At 31.1% G+C, this 15,411-nt stretch overlaps 3 pseudogenes; 1 reads left to right on the top strand and 2 right to left on the bottom strand.

Moving 5' to 3' along the window:
* Positions 1 to 6,094, top strand: part of LOC125828749 (uncharacterized) — a 43,042-nt pseudogene extending 36,948 nt beyond the window's left edge.
* A 973-nt stretch (positions 6,095 to 7,067) lies between these two features.
* On the bottom strand, positions 7,068 to 8,373 carry LOC125828748 (uncharacterized; annotated as a pseudogene).
* A 12-nt stretch (positions 8,374 to 8,385) lies between these two features.
* On the bottom strand, positions 8,386 to 9,894 carry LOC125828747 (uncharacterized; annotated as a pseudogene).
* Positions 9,895 to 15,411: the final 5,517 nt, after the last annotated feature.

The raw sequence follows: 15,411 nt of genomic DNA, 5'->3' as shown, positions 1-15,411 counted from the left end.
GAGAAGTTATAAACATTATCGCTTGTATTATATCCTGAAAAGTGTTGAAATTCAACACCTGTGCTTATCAACAGAGTTTCATAATATTTCTGAGTTTTGTATAACTCACCCGGCAAATAGAGCCCATTAAGTAAATACCTTTGGAATATCTTCCAAGGCTCTTCTCTTCTCTGTATGTCAGAGTTTTCTAAGAGAAATATCATTTCTCTTTTTTTCTACCTTTTCATATGTTTCGATATCATCAGCATCTTCTTTGGCGACTGAAGCAAAAGTATTACTTTGCTTTTGTGTCAAATATTCTTGCAGTTGATTATATAATGGATCATTCTCTGGAATATCTTCCAGATGTATTGATGACGAGCCTTTTTCTTGCGATCTGGAGTTTAAGTTATATAAACTCATTCCTCCTCTTTGTATAATTGGAGTATTAGATTATGAAGATCCATATGACGATCTTGATGAACTCGGGGATGATCTTCCCCTTCCTCGTGGGTTATTACCCTTTCCTCTTCCCTTAGTTACCCAAGGGTTTTCCATCCTGCAAACAAAGCATCGAGATTTATTCCCAATAAGCGCATAATAAGTATTAGCTTCTTCTATTGATAGAAAAGTTCCATCACCATTATTATTATTATTATTTTTTTTCTGAAATATGAATTTATATTCCTCTTATAAGTAATCTGTGGTGGTAAAGAAGTATATGAATGATAGACAATTATATTACTTATGAATGAAATTAAAATAAAATCTTAAATCTTTCAAGTTATCTATTCAAATTATATATTTTTAAAATTTAAAATAAGTTGCACATATAAAATTAACTTAAATAATAAATTTATATTCCTCTTATAAATAATTTGTGATGATAAATAAATGTGTGAATGATAGACAATTATTATTACTTATGAATGTAACTAAAATAAATCTTAAATCTTTCCTTTGATTTATTCAAAATATATATTTTTAAAATCTACAATAAGTTGCGCATATTAAATTAACTTAAATAATAAATTTATATTCCTCTTATAAATAATTTGTGATGATAAAGAAATATGTGAATGATAGGAAAATATTATTACTTATGGATGTAAAATATAAATTAATTTTGTTTTAATTTTTTTTAAGTATAAAAACCTTAATTTAATCAACTTTTTATCATGTTAACAACTTTAAGGGTATTTCAGACATTTTGATAAAAAAAAGTGTTTACCAGCACTTATTTTGCCAAACACATCAACAACATTTTTTTCAATTGCAGCACTTTTATCCAAACACATAACTACTTATTTTAAAAATAAGTTCCAGCACTTTAAAAAGTTACTGTTTAAAAGTTACTTTTTTAAGCCAATCCAAACGGGCCCTTGATATTAAAAAATATTTTGTTTTTCCAGAATACATGTTCAAACATTGTGCCAACATCGGAGGAACTTGCAGCTTTTGATTTACCTAAAGATGAACATGTTCCTCCTTCTTCACACCCCACAATATCTGTCAATCCCAAGATAGTTCAATTGAATGACATTGCTTATTTCGATGAGTTCTCCACAAGACCTCCCGAATAGTTGTTAAGGAGATCATCTAGAGTGTCTGATACATCATCTCCACCACCACCAAAAAAGAAGAATTAAATGGGATACACCTAAACAAAGGTGTCAGAACCCAGTCAGCCAGATCAGTTCAATGTGTCATTAAACTAGCCATTTTCTATTCCAGATGGTCCTCCAACACCGGCTGCTAATGTACACGGTTCTGCAGATGCTCAAAAAGTCAACTATGTAATTCCAGATATTGAAGAACTGAAAGATCATTTGAATAATTACGTAAGTAATTATTTTGATTTTATTATTATTTTTCTTTATATTGACTCTAATTGTAGTTGTTTTTTTTAAATAATTTTTTGATAGGTTGACAAAAAATTTAAGGAACTTGTAATCTTGATAAAGGAAAACCACTCGCAATTGATGCGATCTTGACACAGGGAAATCAACAATGTCGATCCTCAATCAAGCAATAAACAACCATCTCCACATATACAGACTGATCTTGTTGATACAGTTGGAGTAGTTGATTGTGAGGTTGGTGTATCTGTTGATGAGGGTGGACATCAAGTTAATGTCAATGCAAAGGTATGTATCTAATACATTGTTTGTAATTGTAGTTATACCTCATACATTAAGTATGTATTAAGAATCAAAATCATATGTATCAGCACACATAAGTCATGTATATAGTTAAGGTGATTCACTGAATCTTCTATCTCATTAAACAGTTATATATTTCAACTTTATATTCATCACTTAAGTAAAAAAATGTATCAGTAACAATTATGTTAACACTTTTTTTATTATTAAAAATTCAAATATAGATTGATCATACTATCAGTAACCAACAACAAATGAAAGGTGTTTCAGAACTCCAACCTACATATGAAAGTACTCGTATTGATACTGAAGCAAATGATCCTAAGAAGGCATCAATATGATCAAAACTTTATACATTACAATTTTCTTTGATACATTATCCTTATATATATATATGATACATTATTAGTATAATGGGTAACTGATACATACAACATGCTTATATTCAGGATGATGAAGCACATCAAGCCCCACAAGATTTAAATGAAGTAATCATGGATGAAGATGGTGATGACACAATTCAACACAACATCCGTCATTTTGTGCCTGATAAAATAACAGTTAATACATCGTAAATTTATCAATTATGCATCATGACACTAACATTCATTATATGCAATTTTACTAAAAAAATTATAATATCATATTATACAGGATTCTTCCACATCAACAACAATATCGCCCTCAACTCAAGCAGCAATAGATGCACTTATATCCGATCTAGGAAAAGTTCCTATTCTTACTAAACCATTGTGTGTTTACAATCCATAGGATTTAACTGACAGTCATGATTTGTTGTCTGATAGTCAATTACCCACTGATATTTAACACGCCTAAACTTGCACTCCAAATAAGGAGTGTAAACGGTTGTTGTCAATTTACAGAACTCAACTAGAGTTGAGATCGATCACACAGAGAATTTCTTTACAGATAAAGTTTTACTATCGCATTTACTCAATTGTCGTTACTATTTCCTAAAGAATTAACAAGGAACGTAAAATTGGGTTTAATTGAAAAGTATTCTATCAGCAAGTACTTCCAGTCAAAACTTAGTTACACGGTTCACAAAAGATCTCGTTGTAAGTTGATTCAATCAATTTAAAGAAACCAGGTTTTGTGTTCACTATGATATCGATTATAGCGCTCTTCCGTAAATTGAGTGTCAAGTAAATCAATATTTACAGACTCTTTGCGACTTAAATAAATCTAACGCTTCTTAGCCTAACTAGATAATATTCACTCTAATTCTCTTGAACTTAAAGTGTTATCGATATTGGACTTCGCTTAATTTGATATGGTGTTAAAGATCCCTTCTCTCGAAATCTGACTTTAACTCCAATTCGTAAACTTAGTTTAGCTTTTTCCCAACTGATGCTTTTCTTTCGAACAAGCACCAGATATAGGCCTGTCTAAAGCGTGCACTCAATAGCCTAAAATGATAATGAAAGCTGTAAACTACAAGTTGTAAACAAAGATTGCCTTTTTACTCATTTTATGGAATCGCAACTAGAATATCATCATAGACCCCACACACCCAGTCGTGACGTTTAGCCACTCATGTTCTTATGCAAAGAATCAATAATAGATAATGAAAAGATAATAAGAATTACTTACAAAAATAATCGGTAATCAACAACCACTTGATAATCTCCAGATCGAAATGAATAACGTCCCACCGATGATAATAATCTGAATCCAAAATCTAAAACTCAAGTTTTTTTTTTCTATTCCTCGTTGTGAAACGTCAGATAATGAATAATGATTCCTAAAAAAAACCTAAAGTAATTCAAAATAGAATGTTTAAATTGAGTCCTAATCAAGTTAAAACTGAGTTGTCGGGCCTTGTCACGGCCACTACCACGACCCGTCAAGGGATTCACGGACCGTGAAGCCCTCCGTGGTCTTGCCTTAGATCTTCCCCAGAGTGGGTCTTCAAACTTGGTCACTGGAAAATGTACCACGAGAGCCACCACAGTCCGTAGTGAGTACCACGGCCCGTGAAGTCACCCGTGGTCTTCACTTTGTTCTTTCTTTCAACTCTTTCTTGCTTTTATACTGGTTCAGCTTCATGGTAGGTACCACGGTTCGTGGTAATAACAACGGCCCGTATAAACCTCCGTGATCTTCACTTCAATTCTTGCTCTTCATCTTCTCAAGGCCCAGTTCTGGCCCACTTTTATGAGCTCAACCACGGACCGTAACAAAGTTAACGGTTCGTGAAGTTGGCCGTGAACTTCACTTGGGCCAACATCAGTTCTGCTTTTTTTTCTGTACAACCCAGATTCTGCCTACACATTTAACAAACCCATCAAATAACCCCAAAATATCACTTAATTCCAGTATTAGTTCATAGTTATTAAGCATTAAATGTGCCACGATTTCGCAGCACATCAATATTCCAACCACCGAGATTGTTGTTAGAAGCGATTCAAAGCCTCATGCACCTAGAAACATGATGCCTTCAAGAATTATTCAATCTCCATATGTGACTTCTTTTGGGTCAAGCGAGAAGGGAAAACAGAAATTGGATGACGATATTCGTCTGTATTTCCCATTTGAAGGATGTGGGATTACATATCAAGTTTCGTCTAAACTAATTGATGAGTATATGCAGTGGTTAACTAAGGGGCTTCTCAAAAATCATGTCAATAAGTAAGTCTTATACACATATTTTGTAAATGTTTGGATTAACTTATTTTGATATAACCAATTGATAATACAAACATTATCACATGAAACCATCGGAGGATAAATATAGATCAAAAGCCTCTTCTTTTGAATTTGAGATGATGAATTTTGTTGTTACATTTCCAATTAACAAGAACTGGTTTTATGCCATGCCACAGCCAAACAAATATTGAGCTGATCAGGTAAAGTTCTTAATGAAACTATTAAGCGTGTATCAGATAAATTGGTACAGAACAACATGATACAAAATATCATTATGGATACACTCAAATAAAGTATGAAAATATCAAATTAGTATTTGTTTAGATTATCATTTAATGTATCAATTCTATCATTAGACCTCTTTTACAAGTTTCTAATTCTGTTTATCATGTTTTTATAGCATATGATGTTGTTTTTACTACCTCCGTAAAAAACTAAAACTCCACAGCATGAATCAATACAGATACACAACAGCCAACTGCTTATTCATCTCACACATCAAAAATACCTATGAAAGTTATTACCTGACTAATAATGATGATCTTATTAGTACCCAAGAAAACATTAATCATGCTTCAGTTGTATCTGTATATGAGAGGTCAATCACTAACATTATCAAAGGTTTTGAAATTCCAGTTGCTTTACCATGGCATCTTGTAGACGATGTTTACATCCCGATTAACTGTGGTGGACAATTTCATTTGGTGCTGGCGATTGTTGAATTGAAAAACAGGGTGATAAGGGTGTATGACTCTTCATTAGGCTCAAGGAAAAAAAACAATTTCGCACGAGATAAGAATGTTGTCTAAAATGCTTCCTTCTTACCTCATGGACAGTGAATTCTTTGAAAAAACTGAGCGAACAAACTTTGGTGATTGTGATGCGTACAAGGACAATAATTCTGGTTCACTTTTGAAGGCACAAGTTCCTTTCATGGTTGAATTTGCCCAAGACATTAAGCAACAAAAGAGTGATAGCCTGTAAGTATTGTGCTTTTATTGTTTTTGAATCATGTATGATTTAAGTTTATAACTGATATTCTACATTTTTGTAGAGACTGTGGGTTATATGTTGCTACATTTGCGGAGTATCTGAGCGACCAAATCGAAACATCATTAGTTGATTTTCTTCCTGTATACCTACGCAAAAGATATGGAGCATTATTGTGGAGTTATGGCAGCGAGAAGGCTAAGGGTGCATATGTTAGTGAGAATGATGATCCACCAAAACCTAAGGGTGTGGTCACACCACCACCAGAAGAAGATTTGGTTCACATAGTGTAGTAATTAAGTATCTATGCATAGACAACGTTTTATGTTTTTTTTATCCTTTTGACAATTTCACTCATGTTTTAGTCTGTTTTGATACTGTATGGACCAATATTCTTTGCTTATAAAAAGTTAAATTTCAGACACATTATTGCATTACATAAAGTAAAAGTGCAGTATATAACATATACGGTATCTGATACATGTTTTCATTGTTATTATGTATCTTATAAGTAATCAGATATAATAACCTATTACTAATAAATAGATTTTTGAAAATTTAACGTATATGATTCATTATTTATAATTAATATTATACATGAAACGTAATATATATATATATATATATATATATAGTATGATACACGATTCATAGTTATTGTGTTAAATAAACCGTTTACAAATTTAATTGTTTAATGTATGTACCATACAAATTATCACACATAATAGCTTATTGCTAACATATAGGTTGTGTATGTTTTAATGTAAATCATACAGTAACCAATTAATGTCTATGATACATTACTGGAATTATTTATTATTTAATGTATATGATACATTAGCTTATACGTTACCCAACATTTTATTTATAATTATAACTGCACCTTAAAATTTATTTAACAGAATTAACATTGATACACAAATCATAACAAACTATTTTTTTGAACAACAATACTTATTAATAACAAATGTAAACAATACAGTTTAATTATTTTTGAATAACAATACTGATTAGTAACATTGATAACTGTTTACGTGAAAAATTATTCAACAAAAATATTAATGTCATATAAACATTATGATGATTTCACTTTTCTTTTGGGAAGAAAGTACAAGTTCTTATGTTGTGACCGTCTTGTCCACAACAATTGGTGTTCACTGTAATCTTTTCATCTGCATTCTTTTTTCTTCTTTTCCTTGGTCGTCCAGCTAATCGTTTGTATCTAGGTGGATACACAGTTTCAGCTACCACATCCTCAGGAGCTGACTAATCTTCCTTATCTGGCATTGGAACCATTGGAATCTCATATGTTTTTGCTAATGCATCAGGCTTGTAGTAATCAGACCAATATGGATGCATATCTTTAACATTCTTTTCCTTTAAAACAGCGATTGCATGTGCACAAGGTATCTCATCTAGTTGAAATCTTCCACAAGAACGTACTTTCCGCTCAAGACAAACAATGTATCTTCTTCCAGCATCATAAACCGAGAAAATAAATTCAGATAATGGAACAACCTGTGTACATTAAAAAAGTCAACTATAAAATTATTTCAAAGAAATCATGTTCAAACAGCAGAATGACACATCGAATTAGATACATAGAATATAAAATAATGTATCATGACACATACCTCCATCTTTGAACTTTTAGATGTGTTTATAATCAATACCTCCTCAAATCTTCTCCCCAATGTGTCCTTTGTATAAGAGACTATTTCTCTATTTTTGCAATGCCAAGAACCAAATAGAATTCTAACTTCTTCCAAGAATTCTAATATAGACAATTGTCGTGCTTCAACAAGACAACCATTGATACATTCCACAATGTTCGAAGTCATCATTCTACCTCTATTTACTGTTGAACTCTCAACCACTTCTCATACCATGCATCCTCAAGGTACTCCCTAACTTTGTGATCAACTTTATCAACCTTAGCCATCAATTTATCAAAATCCTCCTTTCTGTATGCCTTGTCCATAGAGTAGAATAGATCACTTAGGGTGTTTCTACTCCTTTTGAAGTTTCCATAGACATTCTTCCAAAGATGTCATATGCATGCATAATGAGGTACATTTGGGAACACAATCCTTACACTCTTCATAATACTCTCATTCCTATCTAATACAACACACATTTCTTCGCGTTCGCCAAATGCATTTTTGAATTGTTCGAAGAACCATGTCCACGAACAGTCATTTTCAGTGTCCACAACACCATATGCCAATGGAAATATACAACCTAATTACAGAGCAACACACATTATTTCATTGTATACATAGCATTTACAAACACCTCACAACTACAAAAAATACATACCTGCCCCATCAAGTGTGCTTGCTGATACAAATGTCCCTTTGTAAGCTCCACCTAGATGTGCACCATCGACAACAATTATTGGTTTGCAATAATCGAACCCCCTAATCAATAGTCTTAAGGCTACGAACAGATTCATAAATTTATCTTCCTCAGTCTTCTGCATCCTTATATAAGAATTTGGATACACGGTATTTAGCATGTATATGTATCTCGGCATCTGTCTATATCCAACAAATGGTTTACCCCTTATCATTTTTAGTGCACGTTATTTAGCATGCCATGCCTGCTGGTAAGATATTTGAACCCCATAGAATTCTCTAATATCAGCAATTATATCTTTCGGAGTATGAATTCATTTATGGTTGACCAATTTGGGAGCAGTCACACCACTTACAAACCCGATTGTTGCTTGGACTTTGGTTAGTACCCTATCCCGCATTGGACACATATGTTTACTATTGAAGTATCTAACTTTGAAAACATCAGATTTTTTCCTGTAGGAATGAAGTCCAGCCACATTCATCCGGAAAGCATACCAACACATAGCTATACAATTTTTTCATCATATTAATACATATAGTAGTTACATGTTATAATATATAAAAACACTAATGTTCAAAGTAATCAAATAATGATGTACATTAATGTATCAACAATTTTCAAAGACCAACATAATTAATTTAGTGTATTTTTTGTATCAGATTCAGAAAAAAATAATGTATCCACGTATCACAATATTTTGGAATGTATCGGCTACATGATTGTTGGGACTAAATTATTTACTGTTTCAATAGTATTATCTTAACGTATCAACAGTATTAGCTCAATGTATTAACATTATTAACGACCAACACAATTATTTTTTATCAGATTCAAAAAATAAATAAATAATGAATCTTGTATCACAAAATTTTGGAATGTATCGGCTACATGATTGTTGCGATTAAATTCTTTAATGTTTCAACAGTATTATCTTAACGTATCAACAATATTAACTTAATGTATCAACAAATAATGTATCATTATCAATCTACCACAAATCATATTCAACAAACTAAACAAAAATCAAAATCAAAGACTTTCTAATTAATAATGTATCATACATTAAAACAAAATAAAGGTATCACCATTTATAGATCTAAAGAATCCAAACACAGTTCTTCACAAAACAAATCAAATACTCCCATACCTTTGTCTATCAGATCTCTTTACTTTGCAATTGAAGTTGTTCTTTATCTTATATTTCGCCATCACATCTATGAGTGTTGCTTTATCCTTATATAACTGACCTGTCTTCACCTCTATACTATTTGAATCAATTATGTAATTTGTAACTTCCAATTCTGGAATATAATACAAATCACAAATTCTTGATTCAATCACTGCAAGAGCTTCTGTATCCTTTGTTGTGCCTTCTACACACGTAATTTCTCCGCATGTTCCATCAAAGTTATGTACATCACCGCCAATCTTTTCACTTGTGTCAATTCATAATGGATACATTGCAAATCATGGCTCACTTTTTTTCACTTCTAAATAAAGTTTTAACACCCATGTTGTTCTTAATTTTCATCGGAGACGAGTTACCTTCTATGATGTAACGAATGTCAATGTTTTTCCTTGATACATCGATATCCAACTCGGCTGAAATTGCTGCTTTGAGATTCAAAAACGAAATTGATTGTCCAACAACAATTCCATCACTTTTGTAACTTTCATATTTCACTTCGCTGACCCAAATTCCTGAATGCCTCGGTAAAATTGATATATTCATCTTGTATCACCAAAAATTCGGAGTTTTATTCGTATTTCTCACTTTTTCTAAATCGATGGATGTTCACAAATTGTTCTTCAATGTAGAATATATAATTTTGAAATTTGAAATTTGTAATGTCTAAGTAGATTACCTATTAAGATATGGATTGTTTAGGATCAGTTAGGCGTAAATCAAGCTAATTAAATTAACATAATTAATTATTACGTTTTTTTTCCTTTTTTAGTGCAACAATAATTTGTTTACCTTTTATCAGTTATAATGTATCAGAATGGTAGCTATGTATCATTCGCCTATCTTTTTAAGGGATTTTTTTGTAAAATGTAAATTAGTTGGGATAGGATGTAATTTATATCTTACACTATGAGATTCCTTTAATTTTTACTTTAAACATCGCAATAACACAATAAGAGAAATAGAATAAGATAAAATAGAAATACGAAAACAAATCAGTATGAGGAAAATAAGCCCCTTGCCTAAATTTTTGCCATTTTTTGGCTACTGCAATCTACCGCTTGTGATCTAATTGGATTCTTAAATCCAGAACTTCAATTTACAGTCCTTAGGGGACTGCTGCAATCTGCTGCTGCTGATAAGTTTTGGGGTTTTAACCCACTTCCGTCTGTATTTACTAGTGTATACTTGATGTATACTGCTGCTGTATATGTTATGTACCAGCATCCGAAACCTGTATGATACATATACAATCCATTTTTAGGACCTCCAAAACCTGTATTTCAGTTTCAGTTCCACCAGTTCGTTGGCCCTTTTCATTTTGGCAATGGGGCTGATTCGGAAAGAAAGGATTTGGGCCTTTATGGCCCTCTCGAAATGTGAGGGGAAGAAGAATCCATCATGGAATCAAAGCAAATTCACACGAGGCAAAAAGATAATGAAAACAAAAATTAGAAAAAATTAAAAAGAAAATGTATCACACAATGACTCTTAAAAAAATATGAGAATCAACACTCAAGAATAGAAATATATCTTAACATTTGCATATGCCAAATGTAGTAAAAAAAAACAATAAGAAGTGACTGGCAGCAAATAGGATGAACAAATGCAAATAAATGAAAAGAAAACTAAAAGCATGCTATGATAATCAAATTCATCATGCTTAAGCTACTGTTTCAAACTAACTTCCCACTTATTAGCAACTAGATAAGTAATTGAAGCAAACAAGCTATGAACACATGGAACCATAATCAAACTCTAAGTTATGTACCAAAAAGTATAAGCTAACAAAATCTGAACTAAGAAAATTTAAAGAAGAGAAACAACTACAATTTCAATGGCCATTGGCACCAAATAAATAAGAACAACTCATAATTAGACCACATAATCAAATAAACTGTTGAGGATCAGAAAATGAACAAGTTAGCGAGGTCGGACTTGTTGGAAAACTATATGCACAGCGGAAGCATACTAGAATCGTACTGCTTACATGAATAATAAATAACCAATACTGTTTATGCTAGAACACATAATCATGATAGAACACATAAACTTGCGGTAATTTAATTCAAGAATTACCTGTTGAAGTGTAAGCAGATACCTTCAAGCAAATCCACAAATTAGAAAGATCTTCAAGCAAATCTACAAGATAGATAGCAACTACGGTATTCTACAGTGATCCCAAGTTCACATCCGAACTCTCCCAATACTTGGGTGGGCAAATATGAATAGAAAAACTTTAATTTTTTTTTTTAGGTTATGAGACTCCCTACTTATAGAGATTTCTTCCCAATTCAAAAAGGAGAAGAAAACCCAGTTTTTCCTGAAAAACAAAAAAAATACACGTTAGTTTTTCTTTGACAAAACCAACACTCTTCCTCCTCTTTTTTCCTTAAAATATGATTATGAGTTCTAGTTAAATATAGGCACAGTAGGGAGCACAAAATTAATTACTGAGACTTTCTTTTATGGAAATAATTTTAAATAATTAATTTGAATTATTCTTATCATAATAAATTATAAATAATTCCACTAGAAATTCGTAATTGCAGTCCTCTATTTATATTTCGAAACTCCCCATTAAACGCTTATATAATTCCCCATGTTAAGATTACAAATACTAATCAATAAATTAAATTACTAACGAATTTAATTCAATGATTAATTTCCTTTAGAGCACTACTTAACTTATTTCTTATGTCGGATTCATAAATCCACTTGCAAGGTTTGACACAATTAAAACTTATAAGTTTCTCAAAACGGCATATTAAGCAATCTCTATAACGAGACATGGATTCCATCAACTAACTTATTATTTCACCAATATATATTATTATCATCCAATCTACTAGGCATTGACCCATTTCAGAATCTCACATTTTACTAAATTAAAACGATAATTAATATATACAAATCATAATAGTTATATCAGGATTAAGCATATAAGTACATTTAATAATTTAGAGAATATGCTTTTGTCAGCCAGTCTAAAACAACTATCTCTATTCGGTCTCGTTTAATACATACAAAATGCACTAGCACAAGAAGTTGGAACTGTACCTTTTCCATAATCAAGATAAATTATATATAATCTTGTGCTACAATCGTACCGATGGCATGTCCTATTTCCATCCTAGATTGTGAACAAAAACTTTATACTTATAAGAACCGATGATTTAATCCTCTCTGTATAAGCTAAAACTTTATACACTAAATTATCTACTATATAAGTAAACAAACACTATAAACGAATATATGATCTATTAAAACTGAATAAATAATTATTCTATAATAAATACTATATTTAAACATATGGTTAATAGTTTATATCCAACAATCTCCCACTTAGACTTTTAACAATCACAATGTTATAATGTACTATAACTAAATACATGGTTAATAATATATACCCTAACAATCTCCCACTTAGATATTTAAACTTGAAAAATGTTAGAATACTATTTCTAAACACATGCTTAATAGTATATTTAGCCTAACAATGTCCCACTTAGATTCTTAACTATGCATTTACAACTTTCACAAATATTCCTTTATTTCTTATCGAAAGAAATTTACTAAGTTGTTTTCTCATGCAATTTCACCTAGTAGTGCTTCGTCATAACAAATTGATTTTGTACTAGATATAGAGGGACCTTATCATAATACCTTCCAAGAGTGTACTTCTTTTCAGGAGATCTATCATAAAAGTTCTCTCAAGAATACAAAACAAATCAATCTTCGTTATGATTCTCCCACTATGACTAAGTACTACTATTATAATCACACTTTCATGTTCTTGAGTTTTAATATTTTCTTCAAAATCTTTCTATATTGAAATATTAACAACTTTTCATGTAGTGTTCTTTTAATTTGCTCAACATCTCTCCTACGACTTAAGATAGTCGTTTTCTTATGTCTAGTAACATTTCTCCCACTACTTAAATGCAATTGAATATTAATTCCGATATACCCATTAGATGTTCTTGAGCGTCTGAATTTATTATTGACTTATTTGTTATTTCTTTGTTTAGTTCCCGTAAAACTAGTTTACTTCTAGGAACATGGTTTACTAAATGATCATTTTCTAAAAATCTGACAGTTGTGTTAACAATTGCCTTATTTTGTTGAGGAGAGTAAAATAAACTTTCTGTCATTCTTTTTGGATATCCAACTAACACACACATTCCATTATTAATTTCAATTTATTTATTCTTCCTCTCAGCACATGTGGTGGACAATGCTATATCTAAACAGGTCACAAATTAGACTTACATCAAATCAACACTAGTTCTATAGTTATCCAAAGTACTAATGAGAAAGGAATTAAATTCGGAATGTGATATGTAGTTCTTAGAATATATCCAAAAGAAGCAAAACAACTACAAATAAGTCAATCATTAATCTTATCATCTTCATAAGAGTCTATTTCTTTTCTCTTTACACTAATCTACAATAAAGTGTTTGGTGTAAACAATTGAAATGTAATTATTGTAGACACGTAATTTTTGACCGAACATAAGGATTTACACCATTTTTATTCCTGAAGTATTTCTTCTAGGTCTACATTAAATATTTTATTTTTCATCATATTTTAGTAAGTTTATTTTAAAAGATTTGAAAACTACAAAAAATATATGTTTTCTTTTAATTTAGGTTTTAATAAACCAACTAATATTTCTTAATTATATTTTTAGAACTTTTTGACTTTTGTTATATTTTATTAGTTTAAAATAATTAGTTAATATTATTATTATTATTATTATAATTTTTATATATATTTAATTTATAAAAATAATAATAAATAAAAAAGAAACTTAAACTATCCATACCCTTGCCCCACTACCCACTCACCTTCACCCCACTTCAATCCACTCACCCTCCCTCACACCACTAAACAATCCATACATGCACTCCCTCACAATATACATACTACACGTACAACACCCACAACACAATCTGCACATTTAACATAGACACACGAAAAAGAAATATAAAAACACATTACTACAAACTCCACAGACTACCCAACTCCCCGAGTAACCAAATACACAACACACACAAACGCAAGAAAAAAGAAAAACATTTCAATCTCCTCAAACAACCAACATTACATACCCACGAGAAAAAGGAAGAACAAAAACATTTTTTTTTTATTCTTTTCAAGCAAACATTACGCCCTTAGGCAACACTCGCACACAACACAAAAACACCACCCACCACAGATAAAAAAAAACACCTTCATATTATATTTTTTTCCACTTACAAATAAAGTTGAGTTCGAGGTTCACTTTCGTGGTTTCAAGTTCGTGGTTCCTTATTAGGATTGTTTCCTTTTCGTAAGTTGATTTTCGCAAGAGGTACCATTTACTTTTATTGTATGATTTTTTTTCATGTTTATATAAGACGTGATTTCAATGTTATGAAGTTGCTTGAATTTATGTGTGTTTAATTTTGGCATTATAATATTAAAATCTGTTTGAATATTTTATATCATTAAATTTAGAAATAAAATCATATAACATGTGATTATTTCTTGCATCATTATCGAAGGTTTAATGCTTATGCCTTATTATTTTTGATGAATTCTCTCTTGAGTTTTGTTAAAATAAGTATTTTTATCTTGTGGGTTAATCTGTTTTAATTTTTCTACCACTTGGATTTTAGATTCTGTTATACCCCCTGAGCAAATGACCGATGCTGTCACTAATTCCAAATATTCTCATATTAGTCAAAATTCCGATGGAAAAATTTGTATGCAGTTTGATGAAAACAGTGTTCCTTATAGTAGACATTCTTTTGCTTCTGATAGAAGACTGACTATTCAACATATTTCTCCGATAGAACCTTGTTATGGTCCATCTAGAAATCGCGCTGCTTCATTACATACTTTATCAACAGTTATATCTGCAGAAAAACAAAAAATAAAAATTGATCCTCGGTTAAACATTGTTCAAACGAATGATAAAGCATCTGATATTTCTGACAAGGATATTCCTTCTGTATTCGAGATGAATTTTAATCTTAATGATACTTAATGATGAGTGAACATCAAATTGATTTTAG

Source organism: Solanum verrucosum, unplaced genomic scaffold (genome assembly GCF_900185275.1).
Source record: "Solanum verrucosum unplaced genomic scaffold, falcon-dt-bn FXZP01000021.1, whole genome shotgun sequence".
NCBI lineage: Eukaryota > Viridiplantae > Streptophyta > Magnoliopsida > Solanales > Solanaceae > Solanum > Solanum verrucosum.
The sequence above is the reverse complement of the archived record's forward strand: the minus strand, read 5'-3'. Positions and strand labels throughout refer to the sequence as shown.